At 48.6% G+C, this 17548-nt stretch overlaps 1 long non-coding RNA gene across 1 annotated transcript; it reads right to left on the bottom strand.

Annotated features, from left to right (window-relative positions):
* Positions 1–12347: 12347 nt before the first annotated feature.
* LOC309529822 lies at positions 12348–17548 on the bottom strand. Its single transcript, XR_014218492.1, has 3 exons — positions 17488–17548; positions 13142–13271; positions 12348–12620 (listed from the first exon to the last, which is right to left on the bottom strand). It is a non-coding gene; the product is annotated as an uncharacterized lncRNA (long non-coding RNA).

The raw sequence follows: 17548 nt of genomic DNA, 5'->3' as shown, positions 1-17548 counted from the left end.
GTTTATAATATTCAGAACCTTTGGGGTTTAGTGCTGCTGGACTGACAGACATCCCTGATTTATTAGTTTTTTGCCACTAAAACACCCAGAAAACATTGATGCTTCTTTTCCTTTTTGCAGGAACCTAGGACACTGAGTTGGGACGTGGGTGGCACTGTGGTCTAAAGCACTGAGCCTAGGACTTGCCGATCAGAAGGTTGGCGGTTTGAATCCCCGCGACGGGGTGAGCTCCCGTTGCTCGGTCCCTGCTGCTGCCCACCTAGCAGTTCAAAAGCACGTCAAGTGCAAATAGATAAATAGGTACCGCTCCAGCAGGAAGGTAAATGGCGTTTCTGTGCACTGCTCTGGTTCGCCAGAAGTGGCTTAGTCATGCTGGCCACATGACCCGGAAAAACTGTCTGCGGACAAACCTCGGCTCCCTTGGCCTATAGAGCGAGCTGAGCACGCAACCCCAGAGCCATCTGCAACTGGACCTAATGGTCAGGAGTACCTTTACCTTTACCTTAGGACACTGAGTTATACCTAGTTAGACTAGTGGTCTATCTAGCGCAGCTTGTTGTTGTTGTTGTTGTTTAGTCGTTTAGTCATGTCCGACTCTTTGTGACCCCACGGACCAGAGCACGCCAGGCACTCCTGTCTTCCATTGCCTCCCGCAGTTTGGTCAAACTCATGCTGGTAGCTTCGAGAACACTGTCTAACCATCTCATCCTCTTACAGATAGGTAGCCGTGTTGGTCTGCCATAGTCAAAATAAAAAAATTCCTTCCAGTAGCACCTTAAAGACCAACTAAGTTAGTTCTTGGTATGAGCTTTCGTGTGCATGCACACTTGTGTATCTGAAGAAGCGTGCATGCACACGAAAGCTCATACCAAGAACTAACTTAGTTGGTCTTTAAGGTGCTACGGGAAGGAATTTTTTTATTTCATCTCATCCTCTGTCGTCCCCTTCTCCTTGTGCCCTCCATCTTTCCCAACATCAGGGTCTTTTCCAGGGAGTCTTCTCTTCTCATGAGGTGGCCAAAGTATTGGAGTCTCAGCTTCAGGATCTGTCCTTCCAGTGAGCATTCAGGGCTGATTTGCTTCAGAATGGAGAGGTTTGATCTTCTTGCAGTCCATGGGACTCTCAAGAGTCTCCTCCAGCACCATAATTCAAAAACATCAAAAGCATCAATTCTTCGCTCAGCAATTCTTCGGCGCCAGCACCATAATTCAAAAGCATCAATTCTAGCTCAGCTAGGGCTGCCTTATTTCAAAAAGTGAAAATCCGGAAACAAAAGTCTTAATTTTGCCCAAAGTTGTTGAGCTCTCTTTTTTTTGCAATTTTTTTTTGGAGTTATTTTAAAGGCAAGTCGCCTTGCAACATGGGTTACCATATGTCTGGACACGACAGCATGGCAACTCTAACCTACACTGACTGACAGCAGCTCTCTTGGGGTTCAGGCGTGGGACACTCCCAGCCCAACTGGAGCTGCCAGAGATTGAACCGGGAACCTACTGGATGTAAAGTGGGAGTCCTGCCAGTGACCCTGCCTACTAGGATTCAGCAGCTTCTGAACTTGTTATGTACTAACCTTGGATCCTAGAACAATAGGCAAGTAGGATCCTAGAATGCAACAACTGATTGGCTTGCAGGAGAAGACCAGTCAGGCTCCAGGAAGAAGTTAATCAACCTATTAGGCTGGTAGGATTGTAGAATGCAACAGCTGATTGGCCTGCAGGAGACGACCAATCAGGCTCCAGGAGGGAAGCAGAATCAGCCAATCAGACGGGACTCATTGTGTAAATCAGTGTTTCCCAACCGGTGTTCCGTGGCACACTAGTGTGCTGCGGGACGTTGCCTGGTGTGCCGTGGGAGGGAGGCGGGTGAGTCGGGCGGCGAGAGGCGGGGCGGCGGCGGCGAGGATCCGCGTCGAGCCGGGGGCGGCTCTGCAGTGGTGGTGCCGAGGTTTCTCTCTCCATTCTCCCCTCTCTCACACACACAGGAAATAACACAGGATCAGCTGACAGGACCCGGCCAATGGGGCGGCGGCGGGGCAGCGCGCGCAAAAGGGAGGAGCGCGAGACAGTGGACGAGGAGGAGGCCGGCATGTCCGGGCAGCAGCAGCAACAACAGCAGCAGCAACTCCCGGCGACGGCTCCTCAAGCCCCGGGCAACCCTACTCCCTCACCGGCCTCGGCCGCCCTCCTGCTCCACCCGCCGCCGCCTCCCCCGCCGCCGCCGGCCACCTCGGCCCCGCCGCCGCCCCCTCCTCCGCCCGCTATCGCCGCCACCACCACAACAGCCGCCGCCGCCTCAGCTGGGCCCATGCCTGCCGGGAGCGGCGGCGGCAGCAGCAGCAGCAGCGCCCCGGCGCCCTTCCCTCACGGCGGCGACCCGGCCCTGAACGAGCAGGAGAAGGAGCTCAAGCCGCGCCTCAAGCGGCTCTACCCGGCCGTGGACGAGCAGGAGACGCCGCTGCCGCGCTCCTGGAGCCCGAAGGACATATTCAGCTACATCGGCCTCTCGCAGAACAACCTGCGCGTCCACTACAAAGGTAGAGGGACGGAGGGAGGGCGAGGCCGAGGCCACCGCCATCCCCAGGCCCCCTCCGCCTCTTCCTCCGAAAGGCAGGCTGAGAAACTCCCAGGGAAGCTCTGAACGTCTCCCCCGAAACCGTCGGGAGGCTTCGGTTGTTGCCTTTCTCCGCCGAGGTCGGTGGACGCCGAGCCTAGGCTTCCTTCCCGCACCCCGCTTTCCGAAGACCGTACACCAGTTGGGCCAGTACATATTCCCCTCCCGTGACTGGAGCGGAATAGCCCTTTCTCTTCTTCCCCAACCCTTGTCGTTGGAGGAGTCCCTCAGTCCCTCGCTTTGCTGCCTCCCCCCCCACCCCCAAAGCTTGGAGGTTCCCCGGCAAGGGGGAGGGAAAAAATTGAAACTTACACTTTCGTGCGTCCCTCCCGGCGTGACGCTGCGTGTTGACGTCACGGGGCTGTAATGGTGGTGTGCCTCGAGATTTTTTTCATCAAACAAGTGTGCCTTTGCCCAAAAAAGGTTGGGAAACACTGGTGTAAATAATGTATATAAAAGCCTGAGGTTTGGGGGGCAATTCAATCACTGTTTTACAAGCTGCAATAAAGAGCATGAAATCACTACAGGACTCCGAGTATATTTCAGAACTCCATGAAAACAGCTTGCGATGCGGGCCGGATTAAATGTCACCCACCCATGCCGCAGCGCATGCCTGGAGGAAATAGAATTTCAAGTGCAACTGTTCCTTGATTTCTAAGGAAATGCACATGCCCCGTGCATTCACACTCAGGTTATGGAGCTGTGCCATGTGCCACTGTGAGATTTAATGGCGAAAACCGAAGCCTCTGCTATGAAGCATATACAGCTTAGCTGGCTGCCTTTGCCCATTGAAGCCTCGGATCGGATTTCACCACTCTCTGGCGCGACCTTGGCCTTGCTCAACGAAGGCTTAAGATGCAAACCCTGGGCTTTGCTTTCGGGGCAATTGCTAAAAGGCAATTAACACCTTCAAATGCCCAGACCAAAACGGGTGTGCAAGTGGAATGCTGCCTTTTGAACTTCAAGCTAGTAGGTGATATTTGAGTAATCGGAGGAGACTTTCTGCAGTTGTCTAAGGCAGCCTGTGGCTGGAAAGAACCGCTTAGAGTTGTGAGCAAAACTGACCCTCAATTGGGGCTTCCTTGGCTGAGGAGGCTCACATAAGAAGATAAGAACAAGCTGGTGGATAAGGCCAAATGGTCATCAAGCTGTGATAAGAATTTTAAGGTCTTAGATGTATATTAAATGTTCATAAACGTACCAACCAAGCACGTACATAGATCAGCACAGGAAGACTGACCTGAAACCATTTTTGGCTCCCAAACTGACCAAATGTTTTCTCTGCAAGGTCAAAGGAAAATGGCCTCCCCATTGTCTTTTCCTTCACAAATCCTGTCTTTTTTTTATATAAAAAATAATATTTATTACTTTTCCAACAATTTAAACACTACAAATACAATACAATACAATACAATACAATACAATACAATACAATACAATACAATACAATACAATACAATACAATACAATAACACTACATAACATTGACACATTAAACACATTAAACACATTAAACTAACACAAATCCTGTCTTAAGGGTATGTCTGTGTATGAATAGGGTGAGCCAGTGACCTGGCTCAGAAATACCATATTTTTCGCCCCATACGACGCACCGGCCCATAGGACGCATCAAGTTTTTTTGGGGGGAAATAAAGAAAAAAAATTGTATTTCCCCCCCAGGCGCTTGTGGGGCAGGCAGCGGGGAGAAGCACTCTTCTCCCCGCCGCCCGCCTTGAGATCAGGTCCGGGGACAGCTTGGAGACGCGCTGCGTCTCCCTGCTGTCCCCGGAGTGGTGGGGCAGGCAGCGGGGAGAAGCGCTCTTCTCCCCGCCGCCCGCCTTGAGATCAGGTCCGGGGACAGCCTGGAGACGCGCTGCGTCTCCCTGCTGTCCCCGGAGTGGTGGGGCAGGCAGCAGGGAGAAGCACTCTTCTCCCCGCCGTCAGCCTCCAAACCACTTTGGGAGACAGCGGGATGGCGGCGTTCTGCCTCCCTCTGTCCCCGACCTTGTGGAGCTGGTGCTGGGGCTCTCCTGAAGCCTGGAGAGCGAGAGGGGTCGGTGCGCACCAACCCCTCTCGCTCTCCAGGCTTCAGCGAAAGCCTGCATTCGCCCCATAGGATGCACCCACATTTCCCCTTCATTTTTGGAGGGGAAAAAGTGCGTCCTTTAGGGCGAAAAATACGGTAAGTACAGTGGTACCTCGGGTTACATACGCTTCAGCTTACAGACTCTGCTAACCCAGAAATAGTACCTCGGGTTAAGAACTTTGCTTCAGGATGAGAACAGAAATTGTGCGGCATTGGCACGGCAGCAGCAGGAGGCCCCATTAGCTAAAGCGGTACTTCACGTTAAGAACAGTTTCAGGTTAAGAAGGGACCTCTGGAACGAATTAAGAACTTAACCAGAGGTACCACTGATGTTATCATTACAAAAGACTGGCCAGGCTCCCCAGGGTATCCAATCAAGTAAGCAATAACAGGTAACCTGCCAGACAGGAGATAAACAACGACAGGAGATAAACAACGCACTCAGATTTCTGCTGTAGACCACCCTTTCTGTGATGTAGGTATGATGTGTCTGGGGGGTGGTCTTGAGCTACAACCCTTCTGAGATTTATGTATGATGTTTCTGGGGGTGGTCCTAGACTCCAGGGCCGGCTATTTAAAATGTCTATATAAGGACGGGCACACCTTGGTTCTGGGTTCCTCCTCGTTTCTTGCATGTGAGGGGAGCATCCTGTTGCAACAGTGGTACCTCGGGTTAAGTACTTAATTCGTTCCGGAGGTCCGCACTTAACTTGAAACTGTTCTTAACCTGAAGACCACTTTAGCTAATGGGGCCTCCTGCTGCCGCCGCACCGCCACTGCACAATTTCTGTTCTCATCCTGAAGCAAAGTTCTTAACCCGAGGTAATATTTCTGGGTTAGTGGAGTCTGTAACCTGAAGCGTATGTAACCCGAGGTACCACTGTATTCTCTGGTTGGCCTCTGTTATTTTCTCCTACCAATAGGGAACCTACGTAAGGACACTATATGGGCTCTTAGATACCCCATAAGGGAAAAGGGCAGATTTTGTTTACAACAAAGCCCAGCTTCCTGTTCTCACTGTGGCCAACCAAATGCTTGGGGGAAACCAGCAATCAGAACAGGAGCACAACAGCCCCTCCCAGCAATTGGTTTTCAAAAGCACTGCTAGGAGCCACTGATAGTCCTCTCCTCCAGGAATTTGTCTCATCCTCGTTTAAAGCCATCTATCACTGCCTGCCTCCTGCAGAAGGGAGTTCAGTAGTTTAACTATGGGCTGTGCGATGAAGTCCTGAAATCTTCCAGGAAGACGGTTCTTCTTTTGAAATCAGATTGGCACTTACAATCTTGATATCTTGTCAACCTGCTGTTTTTGTGTCCAGTCCCCCAGCATTTTAGAGAACAACTGTGAATCACGGTTGGTAGTTTCTCCTGTATTTTATGATATTTTAATGGTTTCATTGTGAGGTACCATGCTGTGTGTTGTTTTTTTTAATGAGTCGGTGATGTATAAATACTATTATTAATAATACAAAGATGTGAGGAGATATGAAACGTGTTTGTAGAATTTGTATTGCTAAAACAGAAAGGGGTCAAACCATCACAAGAGGTGTTGAAATTTTGGGAGGTTGGATAGTTGCAATGGAATGGTCTCTGTGGTGGGGTGCCCATTTTTATTCTTTGACAAAATAAATAAATAAATAAATAAATAAATAAATAAATAAATAAATAAAAAACAAAGGCGATGGAGATAATATACCGCTTTCCCTTGCACTTGATGTTGATCTAGATGATCACGTTCAAGGTGTTAATTTTAACTTTTAAACCCCTTAACAACTTGGGACCAGTTTTCTTGTTGGATCGCCTTACCACAAGGACCGCCTCTTTCCATACCTGGACACTGAGATCATCCTCTGAGGCCCTCCTTCGTGTGCCTACTCCTTGAGAGGTCCAGAGGGTGGCAACCTGAGAACAGGCCTTGTCTTCAGTGACTCTTTGTCTATTTCTGGTTTTTTGGCGTTCGGGAGCCGAAACGTTCCAAAAGGGAGACGTTCAGGAACCAAGGTTTGACTGTACACTCAAACTTAACGTCGAAGCTGAACATAACGGCATTAGGTTAACTGACAAACTGGAACGTGTCCAGAGGAGGGCAACCAAAATGGTCAAAGGCCTGGAAACGATGCCTTATGAGGAACGGCTAAGGGAGCTGGGCATGTTTAGCCTGGAGAAGAGGAGGTTAAGGGGTGATAGGATAGCCATGTTCAAATAGATAAAAGGATGTCACATAGAGGAGGGAGAAAGGTTGTTTTCTGCTGCTCCGGAGAAGCGGACACGGAGCAATGGATCCAAACTACAAGAAAGAAGATTCCACCTAAACATTAGGAAGAACTTCCTGACAGTAAGAGCTGTTTGACAGTGGAATTTGCTGCCAAGGAGTGTGGTGGAGTCTCCTACTTTGGAGGTCTTTAAGCAGAGGCTTGACAACCATATGTCAGGAGTGCTCTGATGGTGTTTCCTGCTTGGCAGGGGGTTGGACTCGATGGCCCTTGTGGTCTCTTCCAACTCTATGATTCTATGATTCTAGGTCTTCATGCAGTGACTTGCTTTTCAAATATTTGCAGAATTCAGTAGGGTGTGTGTGTGTGTGTGTGTGTGTGTGTGTGTGTAAGTGGTTCCTTTCGAATTACATGTTATGACAGCTGATATTGAAGTAAGGATCCTGCCCAGGAGCTTCTCCTTGGAGATCTCGAAAGTAAATTTAGTTACAGAGAAGTAACAGTTGGTGCTAACAGATTATTAGAAGACCGAGGATGTAAAAGATATCGCCAGTTGGCGGAGGACCTGCAATTACTTCAGCTGGGTGTTCATGACTACGGGAGAAAAAGACTTCGAGAGCAATGCAATTAATGTGGCTTGTTTGGGGGCAACGGATGGCATTCGAAGCTGGCTGGGGCAGGGGAGAAGGCACGCACGGCAATTTGTTTATTTTATTGAACAAAGAAAGATTTGCTTGTTTTACATGGAATATTGAAATTATCAGTGAAAACAGTCTAAAATAATTAAGAGCATTTAAAATTAACAGCCAAAAAGGTTGAAATGCAAGTCGGTAGCTGGGTGGGCTTGCCTAAAGAAAAATGTTTTAGGCAAACACCAAGCAGAGTACAGGTGTCAAGAGGCAGAGAGTTCCGAAGGGGCTGCCCCACAAAAACATCAATTTCTTATAAGGGAGGAATGAGTATTATATGGCACCTACAACATGGCCAGTTCCTCATATCAAAGACGTTGAGTGGCCATATATAGGTTGGTTAGTTAGTTAGTTAGTTAGTTAGTTAGTTAGTTAAAGGTAAAGGGACCCCTGACCATTAGGTTCAGTCATGGCCAACTCTGGGGCTGCAGTGCTCATCTCGCTTTACTGGCCGAGGGAGCTGGCGTACAGCTTCTGGGTCATGTGGCCAGCATGACTAAACCGCTTCTGGCGAACCAGAACAGTGCACGGAAATGTCATTTACCTTCCCGCTGGAACGGTACCTATTTATCTACTTGCACTTTGACGTGCTTTTGAACTGCTAGGCTGGCAGGAGCAGGGACCGAGCAACTGGAGCTCACCCCATTGCGGGGATTTGAACCGGCAAGTCTGATCGGCAAGTCCTAGGCTCTGTGGTTTAACCCACAGCGCCACCCTCCTCCCATCTTTAGGCTTAGAAGGGTAGTAAAAATGGGGTTTCACTGACTGACTGCAGCCAGTTCGTTGCATTCAGTTTTGCGTGCCACAAATGCAGACTGCGGTCCAGTTTGGGAGCTTTGAGAGCTTTGCACAGTCTTGCATTTCCCAGCTTTTCCTTTGATGTAGCAATGGGAGCAGGAGGCAGCAATTAACTTCTAAAAAGACAGGCACCAAGGATTTGATCAGGGAGATATGTTTCCTAAATCCAGATGTGTGGGAGTGGATTACACCCTAGTTTAAATGCTTCTGTGCTACTCTCGTAACAGTCCAGCAGATGGCACCAGTCTGCCATAAAACTGTACTCAGATAAAGTGTTCCGACATCAGGGAAAGAACCTCGACTGTGCAACGTTTTGGGAGCTGTGAAGAAATCCCTTTGAGGTTTGTACAGGTGGAACTGCAAGCACTGCGTCCCCTTGCATCAGAGCATGCCAAGGACTGTGGATGCAGGAATGTTGTAACGCATAAGGCTGTGCAATCCACCAAACAGCGCCTCTTGTCTATAACTGCCTCTCTATCGGGCGGAGGAAGGGGGGTGCGGTAGGGGCGGGCTGCCCCAGGTGTCACCACTGGAGGGGGGTTGACAAAATGTCAGGTGGCACTCACCGCAGGGCCTGCAGCGCGCCCAAGCCACAGGTCTCTCCTGGGAGTGACGCGGTGACTAATAATAATAATAATAATAATAATAATAATAATAATAATAATTTATTATTTATACCCCACCCATCTGGCTGGGCTTCCCCAGCCACTCAGGGCGGCTTCCATCAAAATATTAAAATACAGTGGTACCTTGGGTTACAGACGCTTCAGGTTACATATGCTTCAGGTTACAGACTCCGCTAACCCAGTAATAGTGCTTCAGGTTAAGAACTTTGCTTCAGGATAAGAACAGAAATCGTGCTCCGGCGGCGCGGCAGCAGTAGGAGGCCCCATTAGCTAAAGTGGTGCTTCAGGATAAGAACAGTTTCAGGTTAAGTACGGAACTCCGGAATGAATTAAGTACTTAACCCGAGGTACCACTGTACAGTAATGCATCAAACATTAAAAGCTTCCCTAAACAGGGCTGCCTTCAGATGTCTTCTAAAAGTCTGGTAGTTGTTGTTCTCTTTGACATCTGGTGGGAGGGTGTTCCACAGGGTGGGCGCCACCACCGAAAAGGCCCTCTGCCTGGTTCCCTGTAATTTGGCTTCTCGCAGCGAGGGAACCGCCAGAAGGCCCTCAGAGCTGGACCTCAGTGTCCAGGAAGAAGACTTGTGCATGCACAGGCTCTGCGCTTCCACAAATGGTCCATGCGCCGCCTCTCCCCCAGCTGTAGGGCAGCTGAGTGGGAGGAGGCAGGCAGACTCCTCCAAGGCTCCACGGAACGTCCTGCCCTGGCTCGCCCCGCCCCACGGGTGGTTGGCACCGCCGCTGGACACAGGACGCGTGCACCCCCAAGGCACCCAATAGGTTTGATTCGCTGCTGCTCTCTATAAGTAAAGCCAGACAAAATACGGCAGTTTTCAACAGCTCTCCTACAGCTGGAGGGAAATGGGGCCAGAACCAAATGTGGAACCAAGGAAGCAGTTCCACAACCAGACTGCTTCTTAAAGAAACATCTGGGTACCTACAAACATAGGGAGATGCCTTCTACTCCCTCTCACCCTAGGAGCCCTCATAAGGGTGCTATGCCTGGAGGAAGAACTGTGAGGGGAGAAGCTCCATCAGGCAAGGCCTCCTTCCACCTGCCTTGCCTCTAGTCTCTGCTTCTCAATTTGTATTGTATTGTTTTATGTACTGTGGTTTGCCGTTGTTTTATTGATTATAGTTTAGAAATTATTTCTTGTAATGGTTGAGTGGGCTTCTGTTTAACTTTTATATGTTATTATTATTAAATACTATTCTAATGATTGTTGAAAGTTACTTTTTTGATGTAAAAAGGTAAAGGGACCCCTGACCATTAGGTCCAGTCGTGACCGACTCTGTGGTTGCGGCGCTCATCTCGCTTTATTGGCCAAGGGAGCCGGCGTACAGCTTCCGGGTCAAGTGGCCAGCATGACTAAGCCGCTTCTGGTGAACCAGAGCAGCGCACGGAAACACCGTTTACCTTCCCGCCGGAGTGGTACCTATTTATCTACTTGCACTTTGACATGCTTTCAAACTGCTAGGTTGTCAGGAGCAGGGACTGAGCAACGGGAGCTCACCCCGTCACGGGGATTCGAACTGCCGACCTTCTGATCCTTTAAATAAAGGACACATTTTACATCATGTAAAAACACGCTGATTCCTGGACTGTCCGTGGGCTGGATTGAGAATCATAGAATCATAGAGTTGGAAGAGAGCACAAGGGCCATCGAGTCCAACCCCCTGCCAAGCAGGAAACACCATCAGAGCACTCCTGACATATGGTTGTCAAGCCTCTGCTTAAAGACCTCCAAAGTAGGAGACTCCCCCACACTCCTTGGCAGCAAATTCCACTGTCGAACAGCTCTTACTGTCAGGAAGTTCTTCCTAATGTTTAGGTGGACTCTTCTTTCTTGTAGTTTGGATCCATTGCTCCGTGTCCGCTTCTCTGGAGCAGCAGAAAACAACCTTTCTCCCTCCTCTATCCTTTTATATATTTGAACATGGCTATTATATCACCCCTTAACCGCCTCTTCTCCAGGCTAAACATGCCCAGCTCCCTTAGCCGTTCCTCATAAGGCATCGTTTCCAGGCCTTTGACCATTTTGGTTGCCCTCCTCTGGACACGTTCCAGTTTGTCAGTGTCCTTCTTGAAGGCGATTGGGCCTTAGGCTGCCTACCCCTGGCTTACATTCTGAACCCTGGAATTAGTGGCCCCCACAGGGGAGATGCAGAAAGGATGTGGTTGGCCAAGGGAGCCGTGGACTCAAGGTTGAAAACCGCTGAGTTAAGAGTGTCAGACTAGGAGCTGGGAGACCAGGTTTGCAAATTACCCCTTGGTTATGAAGTGCACTGGGTGCAACTGGGGGCCAGTCACCACCTCTCAACCTAGCCTCCCTCACAGGGTTCTTGTGGAGATTAAATGAAGAGGCGGAGAACTGTGTATACCACCTTGAGCTCCTTGGAGAGGAAATCAAATTAATTTGCTAAGCCTGTTTGATCAGATATGGATCAAAAAGAGGTTTTTTTTCTCTCTCTGTCTATGGTCACACTGTGGTACTGAAGACCCTCTTAGATAACTTTCAACTCTCTTAAAAGCTGCTGTCGTTCTCCAGGTTAGATTAGCATCCACTAAGAAAGTGCAAGGAAACTATTTTTAAAACTGCTGTTGTAAAGGATGTCAGATCGATTGGCAGCTTATATTTTGGCCTCAAGGTGGCAGCATAGCCACAGGATTCTGGGAAAGACCAGACCCCCCCCCCCCCGGAAAACGACCGTATTTTTTGCTCTATAAGACGCACCTAGTTTTTGGAGGAGGAAAACAAGAAAAAAAAAATTCTGAATCTCAGAAGCCAGAACAGCAAGAGGGATCGCTGCGCAGTGAAAGCAGCAATCTCTCTTGCTGTTCTGGCTTCTGGGATAGCTGCACAGCCTGCATTCACTCCATAAGATGCACACACATTTCCCCTTTTTAGGAGGGAAAAAGTGAGTCTTATAGAGCAAAAAATACGGTAATACAGTGGTACCTTGGTTTAAGAACGATTCGGTTTACAATCTCTGCAAAACCGGAAATAGTGTCCTGGTTTGAGAACTTTACCTCGTTCTAAGAACAGAATCCGAACAGTGGAAGGGCACCAGCAGTGGGAGGCCTCATTAGGGAAAGTGTGCCTTGGTTTAAGAATGGTTTTGGTTTAAGAACAGACTTCTGGAATGGATTAAGTTCCACTGTAGTGGAATTACATAAGTGTTTAATTAGAAATATAGGAAGAAACACCACTCCACAACTCATCCTATTGAAATAAAACAGACAAAAAGAGTTGCGGATTGAAAAGATACCTTTGTTGGAATAAATGATAATCAAATGGGCTGGGAGTTAACATGATAAGATTTCTAATAATTCAGACAGCATATATTTCCATACAAAGACACACAAAGGTATTCCCATAACGTATCAATGAAACCTGATCTTACTAGAAGTGAAAAAGCTGTTTCTTTTTGTATCTTCGAAGCAAGGCATCTCTTCTGTTTGTGAGACAGGATGAGCTTACTTTGATATCGGCGCTGTCCCAGAATCCAATTGTTCCAGAGGATCACCTGATGATACGTCTTCCAGGTAATTATTTATTTCTGCGTTCTTTCCTGAGAATGCAAATGCCTCTTTCTGGTAAACAAAAGAATAACGTTGGAATGTTACTGAAGGAACTCTGGCTTCAACACGCAGTGTGGATGCTAAAATTCTCACACATTTCTTTCGGGTTTGCCGCTTTTGCAACCCGAAGTTTACATTACTCGAGAGTAACGTAACCCGAGGGTCTACTGTATCTGTGGGAAGGGGTGTGTCTGTTAATTGTCTTGTTGCTTTGGTTTAATTATTTACTGTGCTTTACCTTGTCTGTGAATCGCCCTGAGGTCTTTGGATGAAGGGGCCGTATATAAATTTAATAAATAAATAAATAAAATAAAATCTGCACTGGAAGGAGAAAAAAAACACCCCTATTTATCTGTGCATATACACACATTAACATGTTGTATATGTTCAGGAATTGACCACTGAGAGACTTGCAGAAGGTTGGTCTCGATGACCCTTTTCAACCTACGAATCTTTTGGAAACTTCGTCGAACGTATGAAGGAAAGACGTATGCAGGCTTCTCTGTTTACATCCTCCTGAATTTCCCTCTCACCTCTTGCAACAATGGTGCAATACCACATTGCATGTCCCTATGGATCTCCACGGGCGGCTACAACGGCCAGGAAAACACAGACCTTTTTGCTGCTGACATTCAAGATCAGAGCTTGGAGCGGTGGAGGATCCTGTTCAAAAGAAAAGATAGGCACAGGTTATTCTATTCACAGCAAGCTTGCCCCCCAAGTTGCAGTAAGTACGTGACTGTGCTTGGGCCATTATGTATGTGAGCTTGACTTCTGGAAGCAAAATTATTGTCCTGGCTGCCACTCCCTTTCTCTGCCAACCCTTGGATTTTTGTTTAATGCGAGAAAGGGGAATGTCTACATCCATCATGCCGCTTCCCAACTTAACCCCTGGCTACCACTGAATAGTGGGACGCGGCTGGCGCTGTGGGTAAAACCATAGAGCCTAGGACTTGCCGATCGGAAGGTCAGTGGTTCGAATCCCCGTGACGGGGTGAGCTCCTGTTGTTCAGTCCCTGCTCCTGTCAACCTAGCAGTGCGAAAGCACATCAAAGTGCAAGTAGATAAATAGGTACCGCTCCAGTGGGAAGGTAAACGGCGTTTCCATGTGCTGCTCTGGTTCCCCAGAAGTGGCTTAGTCATGCTGGCCACATGACCCGGAAGCTGTACGCCGGCTCCCTCGGCCAATAAAGCGAGATGAGCGCTGCAACCCCAGAGTTGGCCACGACTGGATCTAATGGTCAGGGGTCCCTTTACCTTTTATCACTGAATAATCATCTCTGCCAGTCTGATGGATCGAACCTGGAAGGCATTAAAGCCATGGTAAAGGTAAAAGGTAAAGGACCCCTGGAAGACCAGTCAAAGGCGAGTATGGGGTTGCGGCGCTCATCTTGCTTTCAGGCCGAGGGAGCCGGTGTTTGTCCATAGACAGCTTTCTGGGTCATGTGGCCAGCACGACTAAACCACTTCTGGTGCAACGAAACACTATGATGGAAGCCAGAGTGCACAGAAACACCATTTACCTTCCTGCCACAGTGATACCTATTTATCTACTTGCACTGGTATGCTTTCAAACTGCTAGGTTGGCAGGAGCTGGGACAGAGCAACGGGAGCTCACCCCGTTGCGGGGATTCGAACAGCAGACCTTCTGATCGGCAAGCCCAAGAGGCTCAGTGGTTTAGACCACAGCGCCACCCGCGTCCCTAAAGCCATGGACAACCTTCCAGCTAGGCATGTCAATAGGCAAAAATGGGCAGAGGCAGGGATGAAGTTATTACCTTTATCTGAAGACATCTGAAGGCAGCCCTGTATAAGGAAGCTTTTTAAGGCTTAATGTTTTATTATGTTTTTCTACATGTTGGAAGCCGCTCAGTGTGTCTGGGGCAACGCTGTCAAATGGGCGAGGTACAAATAACATATAATAATAAGAAAATAATAATTAAAGGCAGCTACATTCCAGTGATACGGAAGTCCAAAGGCACACCCACAACACACATTTAGAACATTCCTATAGCACTGTATGATCACTGCAGATGGTGACAGCAGCCATGAAATTAAGAGACGTCTGCTTCTTGGGAGAAAAGCAATGACAAACCTAGACAGCATCTTAAAAAGTAGAGACATCACCTTGCCAACAAAGGTCCGTATAGTAAAAGCTATGGTTTTCCCAGTAGTGATGTATGGAAGTGAGGGCTGGACCATAAAGAAGGCTGATCGCCGAAGAATTGATGCTTTTGAATTCTGGTCCTGGAGGAGACTCTTGAGAGTCCCATGGACTTTAAGAAGATCAAACGCATCCATTCTTAAGGAAATCAGCCCTGAGTGCTCACTGGAAGGACAGATCCTGAAGCTGAGGCTCCAATACTTTGGCCACCTCATGAGAAGAGAAGACTCCCTGGAAAAGACCCTGATGTTGGGAAAGATTGAGGGCACAAGGAGAAGGGGACGACAGAGGACGAGATGGTGGGACAGTGTTCTCGAAGCTACAAACATGAGTCTGACCAAACTGCGGGAGGCAGTGGAGGACAGAAGTGCCTGGTGTGCTCTGGTTCATGGGGTCACGAAGAGTCGGACACGACTAAACGGCTAAACGACAACAACGTAGCACCGTAACATTCCTAGTTTTCTCCAAGCAATCCAGGCCAACACAAACACACACAGCTGCTGACCCCGCTTCCCAACCCTTCATGCCCCTTTGTCCTTTCCCCATAGCTGACCAACCACCCTCCCTTCCCCTCACTCTGCCCTGTTGGCAGCTACGTGAATTGCAGAGCACGAGGGCACCTTCCATTTTTATGCAGATGGGAAGAGATAAATTGGAAGAGGAGGATGGGGAAAAAATGTTTCAGAAAGGGTAATGAAAATCAGTTCAGCAGAGATCTTCCAAAGGTTACAGGTGCCCTAGCAAGAACACAATTGTTAAAGGCACTTGTTTTCACCTCTTGATAAAATCTGTATAATGAGGAGATCAACTGTTTAGGGAAGCTTTTAATGTTTCATGGATTACTGTATTTTAATATTTTGTTGGAAGCCGCCCAGCCAGATGGACGGGGTACTACTACTACTACTACTACTACTAGACTACGGTAGATAACCATTGGAGTCCCTTCCAATTCTACAATTCTATGAACCTCTAAGTAATTCCAAAGGGTTGGTGTAACATCAGTTATGTGTCTGCTCTACGCAACATCTCAGTTCCTGTTACAGTAAAAAGAACAAACAACAAGGCCCTTTTCGTTGAATTAATACCCTCCAATATTTCTACAATTAAAACTGGTATAATAATAATAATAATAATACTCCACCCATCTGACTGGGTTGCCCCAGCCACTTGGGGCGGCTTCCAACATATATAAAAACTTAATAAAACATAACACATTAAAAAAACAACAACTTCCTTATACAGGACTGCCTTCAGATGTCTTCTAAAAGTTGTGTAGTCACATATCACCTTGGCTTGAGGGGTCACATAACTCCATACCATCTAACATTTCTCTCATGAAAATAGGGGTGTCCTTAGGCCATGGTTTTCAACCATTGTGCCATGACACCCTGGGATGCTGCAGGCAACGCTGGTCTCTGTCCCTCTTTCCTTCCCTCCCTCCTCTGATGAACCTCTTGCATCTCTGCCTCTCAAAGGCTTGCACAGCTGTTTGTTGCAGCACCCCTGGCTACAAGCTCCCCAGGCGAATGGGGCCTGTGGGGCTGGCCAGGGGGTGCTGGCCAGGGGGAATGGACGGACAAGTGGGAGGCAGGCAGGGGCTGGGGTCATCCTCTTCCCAGGCTCCTGTGGGGCAGTGTGAGGAGGCACCTCTCTTTGGGGCAGGGGGGCAGCTCAGAGACCAGGGGCAGCAGCAGCAGCAGCTGCCCAGAGGACTCCCAAGGAGAGGAGGCAGAGGGAACACTCCACAAGGGAGGGGATTCGAAAAAGGGGGAGAGGCTGCCAGCTCTGCAGGCAAGGGGTGTCGCAGAAAGAATGTAGTTAGTCAAGGCAGCCATGGGCTCAAAAAGGTTGAAATCTCTGTCCTAAGGAAAAGCAGGACATTCCAGGATCAAATTAGAAACTGGGACGGCTTCTGCAAATCTGGGACTGTCCCTGGAAAATAAGGACGCTTAGAGGGTCTGTGATTTACATCAGCAGGAAGTTAAATTTGGAAGAAGGCACCCCCTAAGGTGCCAATTCCGTGAAAATCTGCCCAGATGCCATTTTGACAGTCTGATTCCCAGACATGTCCGGGAAAACCTGGATGTATGGCAGCCCTGCTCTGAGGCCGAGTAGGGAACCAGTGGCCCTTCAAATCTTACTGGATTACAGGTCCCATCATCCCTGACCATTGTCATGGGTGTTGGAGTCCAACGATGTCTGGAGAGCCACAGGTTCCCTACCTTAAGGCAGAAATTATTTCATATTTCATAGCCTCGCTGTGGCAGTGAGAAAAGGCGACTTCATTTTCCTAACGAAAAAAACCTTTTTAGCCTGGATTAAGGTTTACTGAGGGACACGGGTGGCGCTGTGGGTTAAACCACAAAGCCTAGGGCTTCCCAATCAGAAGGTCGGCAGTTCAAATCCCCATGACGGGGTGAGCTCCCATTGCTCGGTCCCTGCTCCTGCCAACCTAGCAGTTCGAAAGCCCGTCAAAGTGCAAGTAGATAAATAGGTACCGCTTTGGCGGGAAGCTAAACGGCGTTTCCGTGCACTGCTCTGGTTTGCCAGAAGCGACTTAGTCATGCTGGCCACATGACCCGGAAGCTGTACGCCAGCTCCCTGGGCCAGTAAAGCGAGATGAGCGCCACAACCCCAGAGTCGTCTGCGACTGGACCTAATGGTCAGCTGTCCCTTTACCTTAAGGTTTATTGACCAGCTCAGTTTATCCCTTACCTGGAGAAGGCAGCACCATAATCAAGAGGGCAGCAAGAAGGAAACGAAGGAGCTTCATGAT

This window comes from Podarcis vaucheri (assembly GCF_965113315.1).
Source record: "Podarcis vaucheri genome assembly, chromosome: 3".
In the NCBI taxonomy this organism is placed as follows: domain Eukaryota; kingdom Metazoa; phylum Chordata; class Lepidosauria; order Squamata; family Lacertidae; genus Podarcis; species Podarcis vaucheri.
Note: the sequence above shows the minus strand (reverse complement) of the source record. Positions and strands in the feature narration are given on the sequence as shown.